This window comes from Phyllobates terribilis, unplaced genomic scaffold (genome assembly GCF_046119375.1).
Source record: "Phyllobates terribilis strain yellow unplaced genomic scaffold, ASM4611937v1 Scaffold_44__1_contigs__length_10104851, whole genome shotgun sequence".
Classification (NCBI taxonomy): domain Eukaryota; kingdom Metazoa; phylum Chordata; class Amphibia; order Anura; family Dendrobatidae; genus Phyllobates; species Phyllobates terribilis.
This window is the reverse complement of record NW_027362804.1, coordinates 3,779,036-3,800,692: the sequence shown is the minus strand read 5'-3', so window position 1 is coordinate 3,800,692 and position 21,657 is coordinate 3,779,036.

The following is a 21,657-nucleotide window of genomic DNA, read 5'->3' as shown; positions in this document are numbered from 1 at the left end:
TTCACATGCTCCTGCTGCGGGGTTGCTTTGCCCTCTGGAAGTTCCTAGTGCACCTTGGACGCATCTTGCTATGGATTTTATTACTGACCTTCCTGCCTCTGAGGGTTTCACTGTCATCTGGGTGGTCGTGGACCGTTTTAGCAAGATGTGTCACTTGGTTCGCTTCATCAAACTGCCCTGCGCTAAGACACTCGCTAAGGCTTTTGTTAAGGAAATTAACTCCACCTGATGAAGGCAGCAGACCGCTGCAGAAACGCGTTGTGGGCATTAATACTTCAATAAAGAGGTTTGTTTTATCCTTTTCCAGCGCCTTATCCAGTTTCTAGCGCCCCACTGACCACTTCAATTTGCACACTTTGTTAAGGAAATTGTCAGGCTCCATGGCGTTCCTACCAACATTGTTTCCGATAGGGACCTCAGTTTGTGGCTCGTTTTTGGCGTGCCTTTTGTGACAGGTTGGGAGTTCATTTGTCATTTTCATCTGGATATCATCCTGAGTCTAATGGACAGACAGAAAGAAAGAACCAAGATGTTGAACAGTTTTTGTGTTGTTTTGTGGCTGACAATCAAGAGGGGTGGTCTGAGTTTTTGCCACTGGCTGAATTTGCTCTTAACAACCATACATCCTCTTCTGCTGGGTGTTCTCCATTTTTTTGTTGTACTGGGAGACATCCGTCGTTTGGGTCATTCTCCAAATTGGTATCGGCTGAGCCGGAGGAGGAGAATTTTTCCGGTGATTTGGAGAGAGTTTGGACTGATGTACGTTGTAACCTTCAAGAGGCTAACAAAAAGTCCAAGAGGTACTTTGACGGGAAACGTCAAGAGTAGTGTTGAGCATTCCGATACTGAAATATCGGGTATCGGCCGATATTCGCAGTATCGGAATTCCGATACTTAATTCCGATACTTTTACAATATCGTATACCGGAATCGGAAGTTCCCATAATGCAATGAGCCAGTTTCATTTTATTCAGCCAATGAGGATCCTAAGAATTGTGGGCACATCCTGTTAGGCATGTAGGCATCTTAACTAATGGCATGGCTGTGATTGGCTGCTGAAATGATGTCATGATGCACTATAAAAGCCGCCGCCGCCATTTTCAGCTCACTCTGCTGTGAATTCAGTTAGGAATAGGACGCTGTTGTTCTGAGGGACAGTTTTAGCTACCTATTTGGTCTATTCTGCTTTACCCAAGCTACTTTATAAATCGCTGTGCCTTGCAGCGCTAGTGCACAGTTCTCTGTGCTGTTCACCGCTGTCTGCAAGGTCTCTGTGTGTGAGTGCAGCTCACCCTGTAGTGTGTGCTTCAACCACGTCTGGTTGTAGTGCACTCAGTGTGTGTCACTGCCTCATACATTGTCCTTTTTTGCTAATTCATAATTTTTCCTGATATCTCCTATTAGTGTGGTGGTTCCATCCGTATTCAGCTAAATTGGTTCCAAACACACTATATAGGAGTAGATAGAGAATTTTTTTTTGTCTTGCAGCGCTAGTGCACAGTGCTCTGCATCTGCACTGTTCACCGCTGTCAGCAAGGTCTGTGTGTGTGAGTGCAGCTCACCCTGTAGTGTGTGCTTCAGCCACGTCTGGTTGTAGTGCACTCAGTGTGTGTCACTGCCTCATACATTGTCCTTTATTGCCAATTCATAATTTTTCCTCATTTCTCCTATTAGTGTGGTGGTTCCATTCGTATTCAGCTAAATTGGTTCCAAACACACTATATAGGAGTAGTTAGAGGAGCCTTTCTGCAGCATTGTGCCCTGCAGCCCCAGCCAGATTAGTATTAGCCTATTTTCTGTAGCCTCATCTATTGCATTGTAGGTTACCTTCCTACATTGTAATAGCTACAAAAAGTTTGTGATACTATCGGTATTACATCTTTGGGCACATCCAGTGTCTTTTTGTGACAAAAAAAACTAAATAAAGTTCACCAAACACTCCACTTTACAGTTGTGTAGGCCACATTAGCTCATATTAAAGTCTAGTCCACACTTTATAAAATGAGTGTTTCTTATACCTGTTAGCAGCTGTTCAGGAATAAGCACACTAAGCCCTTAGTACATTTCTGCCTATCTTTATCAGTCTATCAAGATGAAGAAGGCAGGGAGTAAGGCATGTGGTCGTGGTCGTGGAGTTTCTGCAGGGAGAGGACATGAGGATTCTGTGCCTTCAGGGAGAGGACAGGGGGATTCTGTGCCTGCTGCGGGCACCAGTGACTCAGCATCCCCCAGTTTTACCAGGGAACAGTCCTTTATGCGCAGCTTTGTAGGAGCTAGCCGTACCCCACTGCTGCGGGAGGACCAAATTGAAGCCGTTGTCGGATGGATGGCAGCTAACGCATCGACTTCAATTAGTTCCAGATCCTCTCAAGTCCTGAGCACTGAAGAGCACCCATCTGTCTCTTCACCGCCTGCCAAATTGCCCAGACAGTCAGAGAGCCCTGGACAGGAGCCATCTCTACTTCTGTTCTCTGAATCTCTTGGCTTGGAAAGAGGGGGCCAGCCAAGCAGAATTCAAGAATTTGAAGAAGAGGTAGTATGCAGTGATTCACAACCGTTTTGTCTTTCTGAATCTGAAGAGGCAGGTGGGCCAGTGCCTATGGTCAGCAGTACACCTCAGTATGCATCTGATGATGAGACTCAGGTGCCACTTTCTGGTGCGTACTGTGCTGTCGAGACTACCCAGGAGAAGCAGTTGTTTGAAGAGGGTGGTGTAGATGATGAGGTCTTTGACCCATCATGGCGTGAGGGACAGGAAGGTGGTGGGAGCAGCTCTGAGGAAGAGATTCCCCGAACGGTCCAAAAAGGAGGGAGAGGGAGGGAGCAGACTTGGTTGCCTGTAGCCTCCACTTCGGCACCCATTAGGAGCATGGCTATTCCAAAATCCAAAGCGTGCGCTCCCAAGACTTGCAGTGCCTGGTCCTTTTTTGACACAGTTGAAGATGACATTTGCTTTGTCAAATGCAAGCTGTGTAATCAGACGGTGAAAAGAGGGAAAAGTGTCAGCAACCTCAATACCACAAATATGTGGAAACATGTGCGGACCAAGCACGTGGTGGAGTTACAAAAACACACTGAAGACCTAGGCCAACCTACAGCGCCACCTACCACCTCTTCAGCTCGTGTTGTAGCCTCTTCCTCCAGCTCACACACAGCTGGTTCGGCTTCCTCACAGGATCGCCATGGAAGAATCTCTGGCACTGTTGTACAGAGACACAGTGTAATTCCACCCACAGCACCACTTTCCCTGTCATCCTCACACTCCCAGGCCAGTCTACAGCCATCGTTAGCACAGGCATGGGAGAAAAGGCGCCCATACTCGGCAAACCACCCCCGAGCACAGGCTCTGAATGCTGGCATTGCTAAACTACTGGCCCTTGAAATGCTATCATTCAGGCTGGTGGAGACTGACACCTTCCGTAACTTTATGGCATTGGCAGTCCCACAATACAACGTGCCCAGCCGCTTTTATTTCAGCAGGCAAGCTGTCCCTGCCCTGCAACGTCATGTGGAGGGAAAAATTAAACATGCGCTACAAAACGCCGTCAGTAGCAAGGTCCACCTGACCACCGATGCGTGGACCAGTAAGCATGGACAGGGACGATACCTTTTCCTCACTGCCCATTGGGTAAATGTTGTGGAGCCGGGTACAGATCTTGAGAGTGGCGCTGTACGTGTTCTGCCAACTCCAAGGATTGCAGGAATCCAGTCTGTACACACTGGCTCCTCCTCATACTCCAGTTCCTCTGAATCAGCGCTGCAGTAGCCGTCACGGTCTACCTCCACATCGACCCGTGAACGGTTACCTGCTGTGATGACCGATATGAGCACAGCCGTGGCCAAAGGTCAACAGGCCGTATTAAAATTAATTTCTTTGGGGAATCGAAGCCACACAGCGCAGGAGCTCTGGAATGCCATCAAGCAGCAGAGCGACGTGTGGTTTGTGCCAGCGAATCTCCAGCCAGGCATGGTAGTGTGTGACAATGCCCGAAATCTGGTGGCAGCTCTGGGCCTAGGCAACCTCACTCACATCCCATGTCTGGCACATGTGCTCAACTTGGTCGTGCAGAGTTTTTTGAGGGACTATCCGAATCTTGATGCACTGCTTCACAAGGTCCACATAGAGTGCCCTCACTTGCGGCGTTCCAGCATCGCAAGATCGCGCATTGCAGCTCTGCAGCGGCGATTACATCTTCCGGAACATCGCATCATATGTGACCTACCCACCAGGTGGAATTCAACGTTACATATGTTGGAGAGTTGTGTGAGCAGCAGGTAACAGTAATGGAGTACCAGCTGCAGCAGGCGCAAACAAGTCGCAGTGCGCGCCGTTCACACTTCACCACCACTGAGTGGGCCTCTATGAAGGACATTTGCCACGTTTTGTGTGCCTTCGATTATTCCACGTGGATGGCGAGTGCAGATGATGCACTAGTCAGCATGACTATCCCCCATATCTGCCTGCTTGAAAAAACACTGCAAGCACTAAGGGACGAGGTTTTGGAAGAGGTGGAGCATGAGGAGTCACAAATGCCATCTGCTTCTCTACAGTCTGCGCAACGTGGTTCCTCACAAAGGCCTACGCAGGGGACACTTTGTGAGGAGGATGAGGAGGAGTCAATGGAGGAGGAATACATCTGTCCAGAGGAGGGAGGTACACAATGCTCTAGTAGTCAGTATCTAGAGCGAGGGTGGGGTGATGCAGAGCAGGCAGAGATCACGCCTCAAGCAGGGGACAGCGTTTCTTGGCCAGTTGGCAGTCTGCAGCACATGGTTGATTTCATGCTGCAGTGCCTGAGAAACGACCGCCGCATCGCCCACATTCTCAACACGGCTGATTATTGGGTGTCCACCCTCCTAGATCTTCGCTACCGGGACAACTTACAAAGCCTCATAACACCGTTGAACCGGGAGTCTAAAATGCGGGAGTACCAAGACGCACTGGTGCATTCCATCATGTTCTCCATTCCAACCGAGAGCAGTGCTGCTAGTGCTTTACAAAGCAGCTCAGTGCGTCGAGACAGTGGAGGAAGCTCTACACAAAGAGGGAGCAGAAGCAGCGCCTCAGCACAAGGCAAGACCAGTATGGCCCAAATGTGGCAAAGTTTTGTGTCCCCGCCGCCACAAATGTCTACACCATCACAGACGGCTCCAGTCAGCAGGAGGCAACGTTTCCGTCAGATGGTGACAGACTACATGTCTTGCCCTCTCAGTGTACTCCCAGACGGCTCTTCTCCCTTCAAGTTTTGGGTCTGTAAGCTGGATACATGGCCAGAGCTTAGCCAGTATGCATTGGAGGTGCTAGCTTGCCCTGCTGCTAGTGTATTATCGGAACGCGTCTTTAGTGCCGCAGGTGGTGTACTAACAGACCGTCGCATGCGACTATCCTCCGATAACGTTGACCGGCTTACTTTTCTCAAAATGAACAAGGCCTGGATCTTGCATGAATTTGCCAGTCCTCTTCCAGAATAAATAATTGGTTGGCAACAGTATCCAGGTCTCCTGTTGTGTTCATGTTTCTACCACCTGAACTGTAATCCCTGAGCTCCAACACTGCCAGTTGCTGCTCAGAAGTGCTGTCTGCACAGTCAACACTTGCTGCCGTGTTATTGGGATTCAGTAACGTCGGCTGTTCCCCTGCTGTGCGGACGGCAATTTCTCCTGCTCTGTCCTCATTCACACTACTACAGATTTTAAAGTTGCTCCAATTACACCTCTGGCTCCTCTGTTTTCAGTATTATCCCTGAGCTCCAACACCGCCAGTTGGCGCTCGGAAGTGCTGTCTGCACAGTCAACACTTGCTGCCGTGTTATTGGGGTTCAGTAACGTCAGCTGATCCCCAGCTGTGTGTCTGGCAAATTCTCCTGCCTTGTCCACATCCACTGTACTACTGATTTAAAACTTGCTCCAATTACACCTCTGGCTCCTCTGTTTTTAGTATTTACCCTGGGCTCCAATACCGCTAGTTGCTGCTCAGAAGTGCCGTCTGCACAGTCAACGCTTGCTGCCGTGTTATTGGGGTTCAGTAACATCATCTGTTTCCCTGCCGTGTGTCCGGCAAATTCTCCTGCTCTGTCCACATTCACACTACTATTGATTTTAAACTTGCTCCAATTAGGCCTCTGGCTCTACTCTGTTTTTAGTATTTACCCTGGGTTCCAGCACCGCCAGCTGTTTCCCAGCAGTGTCTTTGGCACGGGTACTCCCTCCTGCCCAGCCTGGTTCCAGCACGCCAGCTGTTTCCGGGTAGTGTCAACGTCACTTTGCCTCCAATGCGTTGTCCTGTCGTGTTGCGGTCGGGTTAGCCGACTCTGTGGTGCCTGCAGTTTAGGTGACTCCTGTGTGGGCTGCAGGATCTGGCAATGAAGGCTGGTTCCATAGTGCCAATAGGACAAGCACCCCCTGTAGGACTGTGGGTTTTGGTACTGCGGCCGGCTCGCGGCCTTGCAACTTTTTTTTACATGGGTACCTTCTGCTACCCATCCGGGTTCCAGTACCGTCAGCTGGTTCTCGGCAGTGCCTTTGACTTAGGTGCCTCCTTCTCGGTATCCAAGTTCCACCAACGTCTGCTGGTCCTTGGTAGTGCTTTCTGGCACAGGTACCTCCTGCTCAGTAACCGAGTTCCAGTACCGTCAGCTGGTCCTCGGTAGTTCCATTGGCTCTTGTACCTTCTGCTACCCATCCAGGTTCCAGTACCATCAGCTGGTTCTCGGCAGTTCCTCAGCCTTCTTGTACCTTCTGCTACATTTCCAAGTTCAAGCTTTTTGAAATGGTTCTTGGTAATCACTCTGGATCTCCCTGACCAGGACCCTGAAGACGAGGACCCTGAAGACCACCCCGAAGAAGAAGAGGACCCCGAAGACGAGGACCCTGAAGACGAGGACCCTGAAGACCAACCCGAAGAAGACGAGGACCCCGAAGACGAGGACCCTGAAGACGAGGACCCTGAAGACCAACCCTAAGAAGACGAGGACCCCGAAGACGACGACCCTGAAGACGAGGACCCTGAAGACGACCCCGAAGAAGACGAGGACCCCGAAGACGACCCTGAACACGAGGACCCTGAAGACCACCCAGAAGAAGACGAGGACCCCGAAGACGATGACCCTGAAGACGAGGACCCCGAAGACGAGGACCCGGAAGACAACGACCCTGAAGACGACGACCCTGAAGATCACCCCGAAGAAGACCAAGAAGATGACCCTGAAGAAGTTGACCAAGAGGACAAAGAAGAAGAAGACAACCACCAAGATACAGAAGAACAAGAGACAGATAACCAAGAAGCAGAAGTACAAGAAGCTGCAGAACAAAAAGCGGAAGAACATTAAGCATAAGACTAAAAATCAGAGCAAAAGATAATATCTAAATTATAAGCAGAAGATGACTAAGCAGTGTATGGGGGTGAGTCTGTTCCTCCTCGTGGTGCCCCTGGAAAAGACCTGCTGCTGCAGGCCAAACTGAACGCGGACATATCCTGTTGTAAATCTTTTGTGACGGACAGAACGAAAGGTGTAATGTTCAAACTTTTATAGATAACAACTACAGGAATGCCTGCCACAAATAAGAATATGATGAAGAAGAAGAAGATGAAGAAGATGAAGAAGTAAAATATGAAGAAGAATAATAGTTGAATAAGAAGAATATGAAGAATGTAAAAAAAAAAGAATAATAGGAAGAAGGTGAAGAAGAAGAAGAAGAAGAAGAAGAAGAAGAAGAAAAAGATGTAGAAGGTGAAGAAGAAGTTGATGAAAAAGATGCTGATGCTGAGGATGATGAATGGGGAAAGTGTGGGAGAAGTAAAAAAGAAGGTGAAGAGCATGGAAGTAATGAAACATAAATATCTGACAAAATATAAAAAAACTTAACATAGTCAATATTTCCGTAACTCAGAACGTCTTAAAAATATTAATTCCTGCTATTCCATTTGATTGGGCTAAACCTCTATGCCTTTATTGTCTCCCCCACCTCCCCCAATACATTATACATTATTCTTAGTTGTTTTCCTTCATGTAGAATTAACCTACAAGGAAAGAAAGGGTTTATTTTTATTCCGATATTTCTGTCCCATTGACTTGCATTGGTTTCCGGTATCGGTATCGGAATCGGCGATATCCGATACTTTTTGGGTATCGGTCCGATCCGATATTTCCCGATATCGGAAGGTATCGCTCAACACTAGTCAAGAGGTTTTGTTTACGGTTGGTGACATGGTTTGGTTGTCCTCTAAGAATCTGCGGTTGAGGATTCCTTCTAAGAAATTGGGCCCGAAGTTTGTAAGGCCGTTTAAGGTGCTTCAGGTAGTTAACCAATCTGCTGTTAGGTTGGAGGGTCCTACCTCCTGGAAGATTAATCCGGTGTTTCATGTTTCCTTATTGAAAAAAGCTGATGTTTCTGATAGGGACGCCACTGTCTCTGTTCCTCTGGTGGTGAAAGACGGTGAATATGAAATTTCTCGCATTCTTAATTCTAGATGGCATAGAGGGAGATTGCAGTATCTCGTCGCTTGGAAAGGTTTCGGTCCCGAGGATAACTCCTGGGTAAGGGCGGATGATGTCTCTGCTCCTAGACTTGTCGGAGCGTTTCACAGGAGGTTTCCTGATAGACCTGGGCCTGGAGGATCCAGAGGATCCTCATAGAAGAGGGGATACTGTTAGAACCCTCCTGTTAGTTTTTTTCCTATTTTGTTGGTCACATGACTTTCTGCCTATATAATCCAGCTCCGCCCTTCTGGCCTTACTGGACTTCAGTGTTACATTTACTCTTAAGCTAGCCAGGTTCCTTGTACCTTACTCTGTAGTTTGCTTGGTCTTTTGACCACTAGTACTTTTTGTTTGTTTGTCTTTGCTCTGCTACAATTTCTGTTAGGAGGTGTCCAACTATATCCCAGTCCTTAGTTCTTGTAGGGACCCCTCCATTAGATCTATAGATCTGTGTTCAGACTAGCCGAGGACTTAGGCGGGTCTGTTCACAAGGAACAGGTCCCCCGCTGCATCGTAGGGAATCAGCTTAGTCCTATTGTAGGGACAGTTTTCCTATCTTTCCTTAGTGTTTGTAGCAGTTCGTAACAAAAGCATCTTAAACCTCTGCTCAGCATGCTCCTGGATAAGAAGATTCCCTATAGATGGGGCTTCCCCTTTGCTTTAATGGCTCGCAGGGATGGGGTGTCAGCAGCGCTCTGCTCTATGGGGGATTTGGACAAGTTTTGTGGGGACCTCTAACTAACAGCACCGAACATTCCGGAATGGAACAATCTTTGCCCCACGGAGGCTCCACCTCCCGTATGGCAAAAGGTGGGGAGGCGGGGCAAAGAGGGAACGACGCCTCGCAGGCCTGGGGAGCAGGGCCCGTCCTCTGGAGTGCATAAGAATAACTATGGTTGACTGTAAAACCCAGAGCATAAGCGGCTTCGCTAGAGGGTTTACTTTTTGTCTTTATCGCTCTTTTTCACTTACAAGCCGGTACTCAACGTCAGGTTCTGAAATACTTATGTTTGATTTTTTTCTATGCCTTAAATGAATGAATATTTTAAAGTGTCACTTTGACAACCTGTTTATAAATGCCCAGTGGGGTTCCTTGGGTTTCAGGACAAGGATTTTGGTTATTGTTTCTCATCTCACAGGAAAGTTTTTTTTCCCCTTTTTCTGGACTCCCTCCAATATATTTTTCCAAAGGGTTGTTGGATAGCAAGAACATTGTGATTTCCCTTAACTGCATACTACGTTTTTGAAACTTAGTGGGCTCACCTTGTGCCACAGTAATAACCCTTTTCCAAGAGTTACTCTTGGGAAAATTGTTCTGATCTGTATTGATATTTGTACATGTTTTCTCTTTATGTTGGTTTGTTTCAGTCTGTGTCTCCCCCGCATCCCACTGTCTTTCCCCTCCCTCCTTTTTACCTTTTCTTTTCCTTATCAAGAGAGCAGGGGTTATTCATGGAGCTCCTTGGCAGGTCATTATGGGGCGGGAGGCTGCAACGATTGTCAGTGAGTATGATTATAAGCAGTAGCTCACCTTTTCTCACTAGCAATGGTTAAGTTGATCACTTTGAATGTAAAGGGGCTTAATTCCCCTAGAAAAAGAAGGCTCACACTGCAGGAGTTGAAGGCTCAGAGAGCGGACATTGCCTTTTTACAGGAGACGCATTATAACCGGAGTGGGACGTTTAGATTTGCGGTGCATCATTACCCTTTTGCCTACTCTGCCTATAACAATAATAAAAAGGGTGGAGTGGCCATACTTATATCATCTTTATGTCCAATTCAAATCTCTAAATCTCATGAGGACCCGGCAGGTAGATTCTTGATACAGGAGGGCTTTTTTCAGGGCAAAGCAATAATATTGTGCAACATTTACGCCCCAAATTCGGGCCAAATACCCTTTATTCGCAAGGTTCTAGCTAGCCTTCGACGGCTGCAGCCTGGGGCATTGTTGGTGGGGGGGGACTTTAATATCCCGTTCTCAGAAATAAATGATAGGCTTGCCTTGAGGGGGAACCCTCCATCTGCTGGTTCGTCCCGATTATCATTGGAATTTAGAAAATTGATCCGGGCAAATTTCCTTTTTGATATGTGGAGAATAGATCATCCCAAAGAAAAAGCTTACACTTTTTATTCAAATCCGCATCAGACTCATACCAGAATTGATTACTTTTTTGCTAATATTGTCACACTTAGAATTATAGAGAATGTAGAGGTGGGGTCCATAACATGGTCGAATCATGCGCCGGTAATATTAAATTTTAAGTTGGGTCTCAGTTCATCCAGAGCCTGTCACTGGCGACTACATGAATTTCTGGTAAAGGATCCCTGTATTCGAAAATCTTTATCAGATCATTTAACCCAGTATTTTGAACTAAATTCGGGATCTGTGCCCTCCCTTCCTATTTTGTGGGAAGCGCATAAGGCGGTAATAAGAGGGTGCTGTATTGCAGAGGGAGCGAGGCTTAAAAAAATTCAAGGCAATTTTTCTCGAATCTTAATTCTCAGATTCGCCTTCTGGAACCTAGATTTGCCTCTTCTCCGTCAACTGGGACTCTGAGGAAGCTGTTGGCCACTAGGTACAAATTGAAGGATCTCTCCATCTGTAAAGTGGAGAAGATGCTTGTATTTTCAAAACAGAGATATTATGAAAAGGGGAACAAGGCCCATACCTTGTTGGCTAGGCAATTGCAGGATCGCTCTGTGGCCGCGGCTCCTCAGGCTCTTAGAGACGATGAGGGAACTACCCACTATGACCCGGGGGAATTGTCAAATATCTTTTATAAATTTTATAAGAAATTATATAATCTTCAGGACCCACTGGCAGGCAATCCAGAATATATGCGATCAAAGATAGACAGCTGTTTTCGGAAAATTAGTCTACCAGTTCTTTTGACGGAGGCACAAGATTCCCTTAACAAACAGATCACTCTTGAGGAATTAACTGACATTTTGAAAGATTTGCCCCTGGGTAAGTCACCAGGCCTGGACAGTTTGACCTATCTATATTATAAAACTTTTGCGGATATACTACTCCCCTATATGGTTGACCTTTTTAACTCCTTCCTGACGGGAACCCCGATTCCTAGCTCGCTGTCTCATTCATATTTGGTGTTAATTCACAAGGCTGGTAGAGATCCCCTTGACTGCGCCAGCTATAGGCCCATAGCCCTCTTGAACTCGGACTTAAAAATATTTACCCGTCTCCTTGCAAACAGACTGAATGTCTGGCTTCTGCACATGATTCATAAGGATCAGGTGGGGTTTGTGCCCTTCAGGCAGGGAAGAGACAACACAAGGATGGCTGTGGACCTGGTGGATGTGGTCAATAGGAATAAGTCTCGGGCGCTTCTCCACAGTCTTGATGCGGAAAATGCTTTTGACCGCCTTAATTGGCCCTTGTTAAATGGTTAATTATGGAAATTCATTTGGAATGTTAATCGATAATCATTTTTCTGAGTTCTATGCCTCAGCCATCGTGTCTAGTTGACATGCGCTATTTGTGTGTGTATTTTTGGTTCACTACCATATGTAGAACAGGTGTCCATACGACTGGCTATAAAAGCCCATGGTACAGAAAGGGGGGGCTCTCTTGCTCTTCCCACCCCACAAGAAGAATCTTCATGCTGAGAAGTATCTGACATGTAGGCCTGGACACGTGCTGGACAAAGACATGATTTACCAGCCAGGATCCAAGGAAAGATGGGTGAATCTCAACAATTAAGCTAATTATGGACAAATGGACAATTACTTTATAACTAATTATTGTATGTACCTGCTGCAATCTGATTCTTTTTAATGGACAATCCAAGAATAAATAGATACATTTTTTTATAAGAATATCGTGATATTGATACTTTGCGAAGTCCTCAGTAGGAAAAAATAATACAGGAAGAGTATTATTTTACAATGGTGAGCCAGCCAGTCCTGTTTTTTTCGTTTTTTTTTTTAATTAAGTAAGTGAATTTCTTCCGTGAACAAGGGGGGAAGTCCTGACGAGCTGAACAGCTGTTGTTCACGTGTCAGTAAATTCACTAATTTGTCACGAGAAGCAGAAAGGACCTACAGACTGAAGACTGACAGGAAGCAGAGGTACTAACAAGGAACAGAATCACACAGGAAAAGAATCAGACGAACTAAAGACAGGACGTGCTGATAAAGAGAAGCTAAGGAATCTTAAGGTAAGCAAAATATGGATATAATTTCTTCTTTTGCTAAACAAAGTAATATTAATTTCAAAGATAATGTAGGAGATGATATAGAAGTTTTGTGGCTCAGTTTATACAAAGAATGTGAATTGCAGAATTTACAGTTAACTTCTAAATTGGTAAATAGAGACAAACAGAAATTGAGAAATATTCTACATTTGGTAGATTTTTTTCATAGTCTTGTGTTAGAGATTTCTAAGCAGGAAAATAGTGTAGAAGTGTCAGATGGTGATACTGATTCTGACTGTAATGTGGAAAATGAACAAGAAGTAAGACACGTGTCTGTAACTGAAGGTGACCTTGGGTCTGACCAAGAGACGGACATACAGAAACCTGACATGGGAGGAGACATGACTGACATACGAGAAACTGACATATTAGGTGAAGTGGGAGGAGACGTGAGTGACGTAGGAGGAGCGGACGTTCAAGAGCCACTAAAAATATCAGAGAATTCAGGAATTACCCAGGCTCAACTACAAATTAAAATGAGGAAAAATTTGCTGAAATTATACAAAATCATGCCAAAATATGATGTCAAAATCCATGCCTGTAGAAATTCAGAGACATTTGAGAGCTTCTCTGATAAGTTTGATTTATCCAATGAGGAGAGGAATCAATTATTTAAAATATGGATTCCTGTCACATTGTCCAGAAGTTTACATTTAATGCCCTGTGAAAATGACTCTCCTAATGGATGGGAAAATGATTCAGACAGATTAAGATATTTGATTTATTGTGTCACAAAAGATTTTCCCAACATAGAAGATCTGCAGAAACTAAGGATTGGTAGGAAGGAATGTACATATACATTCATGTCCATATTTGAACGGTTGTACAAAGCTCTCATCAAAAATGGATAAGTACAACAAATGATAACAACTTTTGTACAAAAATTCAAATTCCTAGATCCAGTATCTAGAGTTATAGCGTCACAAAAAGAATCCCTATTCAAATGTGCGCAGTTGCTGGATTCTGTTAGAAAACATGAGAATCGTGCAAAGAAAATAAATCAAGTTAATTTTATAAAACCAGGAAAGGTAAAATCTTACCAAAAGCCAATATCAAACTCTCCTAGACTGAGTCATCCCCATAGTGAACTCTATCAAATACGCAGGAGATTTCATATCTGTTATAAGCCATATCAGCCAGTGTAAAGATCCATCTCTCCACAGAATGAGTTAATTCTCAGTCAGAACTGTGATTCTCTAAAAAGGAAAATGGCCGAAATAGACGGACAGAGACAGGTGAGACGACCGGCTCACGGTGACGTCATGGAATGTGGACAGAAGAACAGACAGTTCTCTGAGGTTTTGAAGGATAGAAAAATGTCTTTCCTAAATAGGGCGTTCCTGGAGATATTTGAGAGAGACAGAAGATTTGGTTTAGGGAGTGGCTAAGGAAAAACTGTAATTATGATGTTGTATCAAAATGTTATACAATGTCTCAATATTTATTTATAATCTTATGCAGTAAAATTGTAGTTACATAGTTTCTAGTAGTTCATGTATGTATATATATATATACACTTGTCTAAGTAGAGATTGTGTATAATTGTATTTATATATATGTTTATAAAATATATATATATTAATTAATAAATTAGAACTTCATATATAAATTTAAGTAACAATATTTTGAATTACATTAGAACCAACCAATATATGTATAAGATATTTAAATAATTCTGTTTCTGTATGAATTTGATATTTAATTTTATTTTCTTATATTTCCTTAGAGTTTTCATTCCAAAGCAGGATTTGATCAAACAACTCTAAAATGGATTTATTTCTTTATTCACACAGGAAGTGGAAAAAATTGCATGATTTTATGTGTGTTACATTTTAAAATAATAACAATATAACTAGTTGGACTATAATATATATGTAATACTTATTAATTCTTTTGTGTTGCTAATATTTTCTGTGCATGAAGTGTTCGTTTTAACCTGTAGCTTTACAGCATGACGTGTGACAGCTGCGGCCTTTGAATTTTGAGCTAATAGTATAGGATCCCATTCATTCTATTTCCAGCTGATGTAACTTAAAACCTGGCAGCCAGTGAGTAAAAAAAAAAAAAGGAACCTAAGGACATTTCTATTTTTGCAAGACAATAGTTTTTTTAAGTGTCTGAAATTTAAGTGACTTACTCTCATATTATATAATATGTATTTGGGGAATATTCAAAGAAATATTAAGATATTAAATGCGCATTAATAAATTGGGATACAACAATTTTGGGTTAAATATATATATCTAAAACTTCATATGTGGAATGTTTGAGTTGAACAGATCTGTGAATGTCAGAGTGAAGGTGACAGATGAGTAAATCAGCAGCTGCTAAGCGTGATTGATGTGACGGAGGGCTTGTACGTTTGTATGTTTAAAAAAAAATAAATAAATGTTTCTTTATGTGAAGGTACACAAATATATTTAATTCTGAGAAAAATTATAATACATAATTAGGTATTATCTACATATATATATATACTTCTATATTTCTTAATAATTATTATTTCTTGATTTAACTAATAGTGGATAAGAGCAACCACACATCAAAATGGTTTACAAAGCAAATTTATATTTAGAATAATTTTCCACATGATAATATTCTTGAATAACTATGATATTATTTTTAATGGTTACCTAAATAGGTACACACCTCTCTTTAGACAAATCTATGCTACTCATCGATATGAAATTTATGCACAATATTTCTAGAAGAATAACTATTTTTAATTTGGTTCTGATATATACATAAATTTTATAAAATAATATTTTTGGTATTAAGGGGGAAAATGTGTTTTTGATCCTGATTACATAATCACTTTTGATCAATACTTATTTTCCACACATTTTAATAAAGAAGAAACAATAATAAGGTACAATGATATAATTAAGAAGGGTGTTACATGCAAAGTTGCATAGTTTAATAATTTTTTGGTGATACAAGGTTATGACAAATATGAAATCATCCAGATAATGGAGATATAAGGGTATTTTTTATGGAGAATATAATTACTCTGCATTTGTCATTAAAATTTAAAGGCCTTATTTTTATTTTTATTCTTATTTTTACTCTTAATTTTATTTTTCATTTTTCAAATTTTATTCTTACTTATTTTCTTATTTTTCCATTTTTCATTTTTAATTTTCAATTTTGATTTTAATTCAGTTCAATATTTCAATTGAGAAAACACATTAATATTTAATGGGGTAATGTCAAGTACAAAGAATATTGCTTCATTAAATATAATGATGATATGAATTACTATAAGAAAAATGTTTACATTTTCTGAGTAAACACAACAATTCATTCATTCATTCATTTATTCATTCATTCATTCATTCATTCATTCATACATACATTCATATATTTATTCATTTTTGATCCATGAGTATACATACATTCTTTGGTATTATTGGTTTAATAAAGATATAAACACTTGTTGTTTCAAAACACACTGACACCTATGGGTTGAAAAAGGTAATTACACCTATGACATAAAAATATTTTATCACATGGAGAACTTGATTGAATTATTATCTATTATTGTTTATTATTCCAAACATAATTTATTTTAATATTTTGATAATAATTAGATGGATATTATTGATTGCTATGGTACGCTGTGATATTATAGGTTAGGAAAATTGCCAGATTTGGTATCAGATTAGGGAATGAAGACTTCAATCAAGACATCGCAATTATGAATTCTATCTTAATAAAGACTTTTAATTTTTATAAATCAAAGAGATTCTCAAAAGTTACAAAAAGAAGCAACTGATATCCGGACGTCTCAGAAGGTGTGAATGCTGAGTGATAATAGACTGTGTCAATTACATACAATACAATTCACACCACTGATCACCAGGACGGCAGAGGACGATGATCCTGAATGAACTGTGTTGTGTTCAAGTTTCATCACGTTCCAGTGGTTTCTTATCACCTGCAACGCTTCAATGAAAGCTGGTGAACAGGTAATACCTGGCATATGTGTCCTGTATATAAAGGACTGAGTACTGGTTATGGTGCTATATAAAGCAGCGAAGTGTCAAGTTAACCCTTGCTTTACTGACCAAAGACGTCACATCTGTTCCAAAAGTGACACTAGACCAGTGCGGACATATGGAAGATTCCAGAATATCGCACAGATATTAAAGCTACATTTCATCCATGGACTTTGTTTTCTTATCAGTTGATACACATGATCTTTCTAATAAAGAGTACAGTTTATGGACTGCACAATAATGAACACAATTATGGACTGTACCATATCTACACGCTGTAATTTATTTCAAAGGAGTTTTCATCTAAAGACTGTGTTATAAAAGAACCAAGAAGAAGATGAGACGAAGACCCGATGACATCAGATGATGACGATTGAACCCGCGATTACTTCAATTTAGATATAGGGAAGTATAATTATACATATTAAATGAATATTAGTCACGGCTTACCATAACATGAATTCACATCATTATATAACAATAATCCGATATTGATACTATTATTACTATTGTTATTATTATTATGGAAATTTAATGATATTGCCAAGGAAGAAGGAAAGAAAAAAATGATTGATGAATGTATCTTCTTTTGAGAATTTTCAGTTAAAGTCCTTTTATTCTCAAAAAAGGGGGAAATGTTAAATGGTTAATTATGGAAATTCATTTGGAATGTTAATCGATAATCATTTTTCTGAGTTCTATGCCTCAGCCATCATGTCTAGTTGACATGCGCTATTTGTGTGTGTATTTTTGGTTCACTACCATATGTAGAACAGGTGTCCATACGACTGGCTATAAAAGCCCATGGTACAGAAAGGCGGGGCTCTCTTGCTCTTCCCACCCCACAAGAAGAATCTTCATGCTGAGAAGTATCTGACATGTAGGCCTGGACACGTGCTGGACAAAGACATGATTTACCAGCCAGGATCCAAGGAAAGATGGGTGAATCTCAACAATTAAGCTAATTATGGACAAATGGACAATTACTTTATAACTAATTATTGTATGTACCTGCTGCAATCTGATTCTTTTTAATGGACAATCCAAGAATAAATAGATACATTTTTTATAAGAATATCGTGATATTGATACTTTGCGAAGTCCTCGGTAGGAAAAAATAATACAGGAAGAGTATTATTTTACAGCCCTTTATGTTTGAGACAGTGAAGACTTTTGGGATATCAGGTGCTTTTCTAACAGCACTAAAGGCCCTTTATTCTTCTCCCACAGCGTCCATTAAACTTCCCCATTGTGTATCACCCAGTTTCTCTATAGTAAATGGCACAAGGCAAGGCTGTCCTTTATCCCCGCTCTTGTTTGCCATGTGTATCGAGCCTCTAGAGGCAGCAATAAGAGTTAATCCTGACATATCGGGGGTGGAGGTAAGGGGTAAAGTATTTAAAATTTCCCTATTTGCAGACGATGTGCTACTGACCCTTACGAATCTGCATATCACCCTCCCTAATCTTAAAGTGATATTTCGGGAATATGGCATGATCTCAGGATATAAGATTAATTCTAAAAAAACAGAGGCACTTCCACTAAACCTTCCCCATTGTAGCATCGGCATCTCTGCCCCCCTGCCAGGCAGAGACGCCATCCCACTCACCTCCTCGCTCCCCGCTCTGCGTTCACCAGCGCTCCTCTTCCTGCTGCTGGCGCGCGCAGCTCCCCGGGCACTGTGCTTAGGACACGCGCGCTCCCTCCCTCTTAAAGGGGCCGCGCACGCCGTCCTAAGGAGTCCCCGGCCAATAGCCGTGGGTCCTCCCATATATAAAGCACCTCCTCCAAAAAGGAGGTGCCCGAGCAAAAGTTGTTGCACAGTGTTTCTGACCTCTGCTTCAGCCCTCAGGTCCCGCTGCTAGCCTGACTACCAGTCTTGCCCGCCAGCCTGTTACCTGCCTGTTACCTGTCGTGCCTGCCAGCCCGCTCACCTGGGAGCACTTGCCTGTTACTTGCCTGTTACTTGCCGTGTCTGCCAGCCCGCTCACCTGGGAGCACTTTCCTGTTACCTGCCTGTTACCTGCCGTGCCTGCCAGTCTGCTCACCTGGGAGCACTTGACTGTTGCCTGCCTGTTACCTGCCGTGCCTGCCAGCCCGCTCACCTGGGAGCACTTGCCGTGACCACCTAGAGACTCATGCAGTCACTTGCCGTGACCACATCGAGACTCCTGCCGTCACTTGCCGTGACCACCTGCCAGCCCACCTAGAGACTCCTGCCGTTATTTGCCGTGTTTTCCTGATAGCCTACCTGGAGGCTTCCGCTCGCCAGCCTGCCTGCTGTTCCGGTCAGTCCCTGCCATCTGTACCGTGGGAGTCACCTGCTCCCTTACAAGGTGGTCCCCAGAGTAGCACCTGGTCCCTCGGCTCGGTCCCTCCCTGGTCACGGAGTTAGCCGCCGTACGACCAGGGTCGGTCCAGCAGGTTGATACTTAGTTACGCCCCTCTGGGTCCCTCCTTGCACCGTAGCACAGAGGTTCCACTCCCCGGACCCGTAACACGCATGAAGAATTAGATCATCTTAAGCTGAATTAAAAATTCCGGTGGAAGTCAGAGAGTATCAAATATCTGGGGATTAACATAACGTCAGACTATGGGACCCTGTTTGCTCATAATTTTCTGCCCCTTTTTAAAGAATTGAAGGGTCTTATGGTCAAGTGGGCCAATCTCCATATCTCATTTTTGGGGTGGATATCGGCGGTGAAAATGTCCCTTATTCCTAAACTCAACTACTATTTTGAAACTCTACCAGTTGGGGTTCCTATGGGGGAGTTGAGGGCTCTCCAATCCTGCATAATGAAGTTTATATGGAATAATGGGAGGCATAGAATCTCCAAGCAGGTACTGATCTCGGGGAGGGAGCAGGGGGGGTTATCGGTCCCGGATGTGGTAAAATACTATTGGGCGGCTCACTTGAGAAGGATTCCTTCGTGGTCATCCCTTTGGGCATATAATTAGGGGACAGAAATTGAAAAATTATGGATAGCCCCAGTTCATCCGAATTCACTGCTGTGGTCTGAGAAATCTGTTAAACTCCAAACCACTTTACTGGGCCCTATGCAATTCACTAGAGACATATGGGACACCTGTAGGAGGAGATTTCCTCTTTCTTCTAAACACTACCCGATGATATCGTTTGTCTTTCAGCCTTTGCTCCCTCAGAGCCTAGAATCATCGATGGTTCACCCCTGGATCAATGCGGGATTATTTAGATTTGCGGATATAGTGGACAGAAACACCTTAGTAATAATCAGTTTGATTATTTAAAAGAAAGTTTTAACATCACTAATCGGGAATTCTATAAGTACATACAGATTCAGTATTTTGCAAGATCCCTGTTTGGCTAATATAAAGTGTCCATCCCCACGGAGTTTGAGAGGCTGTGCAGGAGAGGTCCCTCTACCAAGGGGTTGATCTCGGATATATATAAAACAATCAATTCACCGGTGGGTGGACCCATCTTCCAGCACCCCTATATGTCTAAGTGGGAGGGATTCTTGGGAAGGAGGCTTTCCCCTCAGACATGGCAGACAATATGGTCTAAAGCAGCTAAGACATCAATTTGCACCCTATACAAGGAGAACCAATATAAAATTTTAATGCACTGGAACCATACGCCGGATATCCTGAATAAAATAAACCCGCAGGTCCCGAGTATATGCTGGAGATGTGGATCATCTGTCGGCACTCTGACACATGTTTTCTGGATCTGCAGCAAAATAGTTCCTTTTTGGGAAACAATAAGAAAACTGGTTCAGGAGGTGCTATTTACAGAGATTTCTCTGGAGCCCTCTGTTTTCCTTCTCAATGTGACCCCTAGGGGAATGGGTAAACATTCTTCCAAATTGCTCCTCCACTTGTTGACAGCAGCGAGATGCATGATTGCTCTATGCTGGAAAAGGGACTCACCACCCTCTAGACAAGAGTACTACGCTAGGGTCTGTGATGTGAGGTGGATGGAGTCTTTGAACACAAGTCTTAATGCAAAGATGGACCTGTTCAAGACAGTATGGGCCCCATGGAACTACTATTGGGCGCAGCGTAGTGAATGACCAACTGTTTCATGATCTTTGTCTATATCATTCTTCTTTTCCCTTCTTTCTCTCAGTGTTGTCTTAGTTTTTTTTTTTTCTCTTTTTCTGTGTTTCATGGACTGTTATTTAAAATGGATTTCATATCAGATATTTGAATTTGAAAGCTTTAAAGTGATCTCTAATGGGTCGTCCTGTTGGAGGCCTAAGTGTTTTCTCTGATATGAAAATGTGAATGACTTCTCTGTGTTCTATGTTTCCTAAAAATATGTGAAAAATTTTAATAAAAATTACAGTTATAAAAAAAAGACATCCCAAATGATGACCTGAACGTGGCACACAAAGAGTTTGTGAACAAACTGAAGGATATGGAGAAAAAATTCAAAGACTTCCAAAACCCTCTGAACACACCAATTACATTGGCAGAAATAACAGAAAAGATCACACTGATGAAAGGTAAAAAAAAAAGCCAGCGGCCCAGATTGGATACTCCCAGAAATGATAAAATACATCCAGGGTGCGATAGCAAAACTATTCAATATTGTACTGCAGACTGGCTACTTTCCCAAAAACTGGAACTGAGGACTCGTAACCCCGATACATAAAAATGGGGATAAGTACGACCCAGCAAACTACAGGGGAATATGTGTCAGCAGCAACCTGGGGAAACTCTTAAACTGCATCCTGAACAAGAGGATCATCATCTTCCTCAACCAATACAATGTCTTCAGCAAAAGCCAAGGAGGTTTTATGCCAAATCTCTGCACCACCGACCACATCTACGCCCTGCACAGCCTCATCAAGAACCATTTCCACAATACAAAGCATGAGAGGGTCTATGCCTGCTTTATAGACTTCAATTAGGCCTTCAAATCAGTGTGTTACCCAGGGCTAGTCCTAAAACTGCTGGGGAGCAGAATATGATGCAGAACAT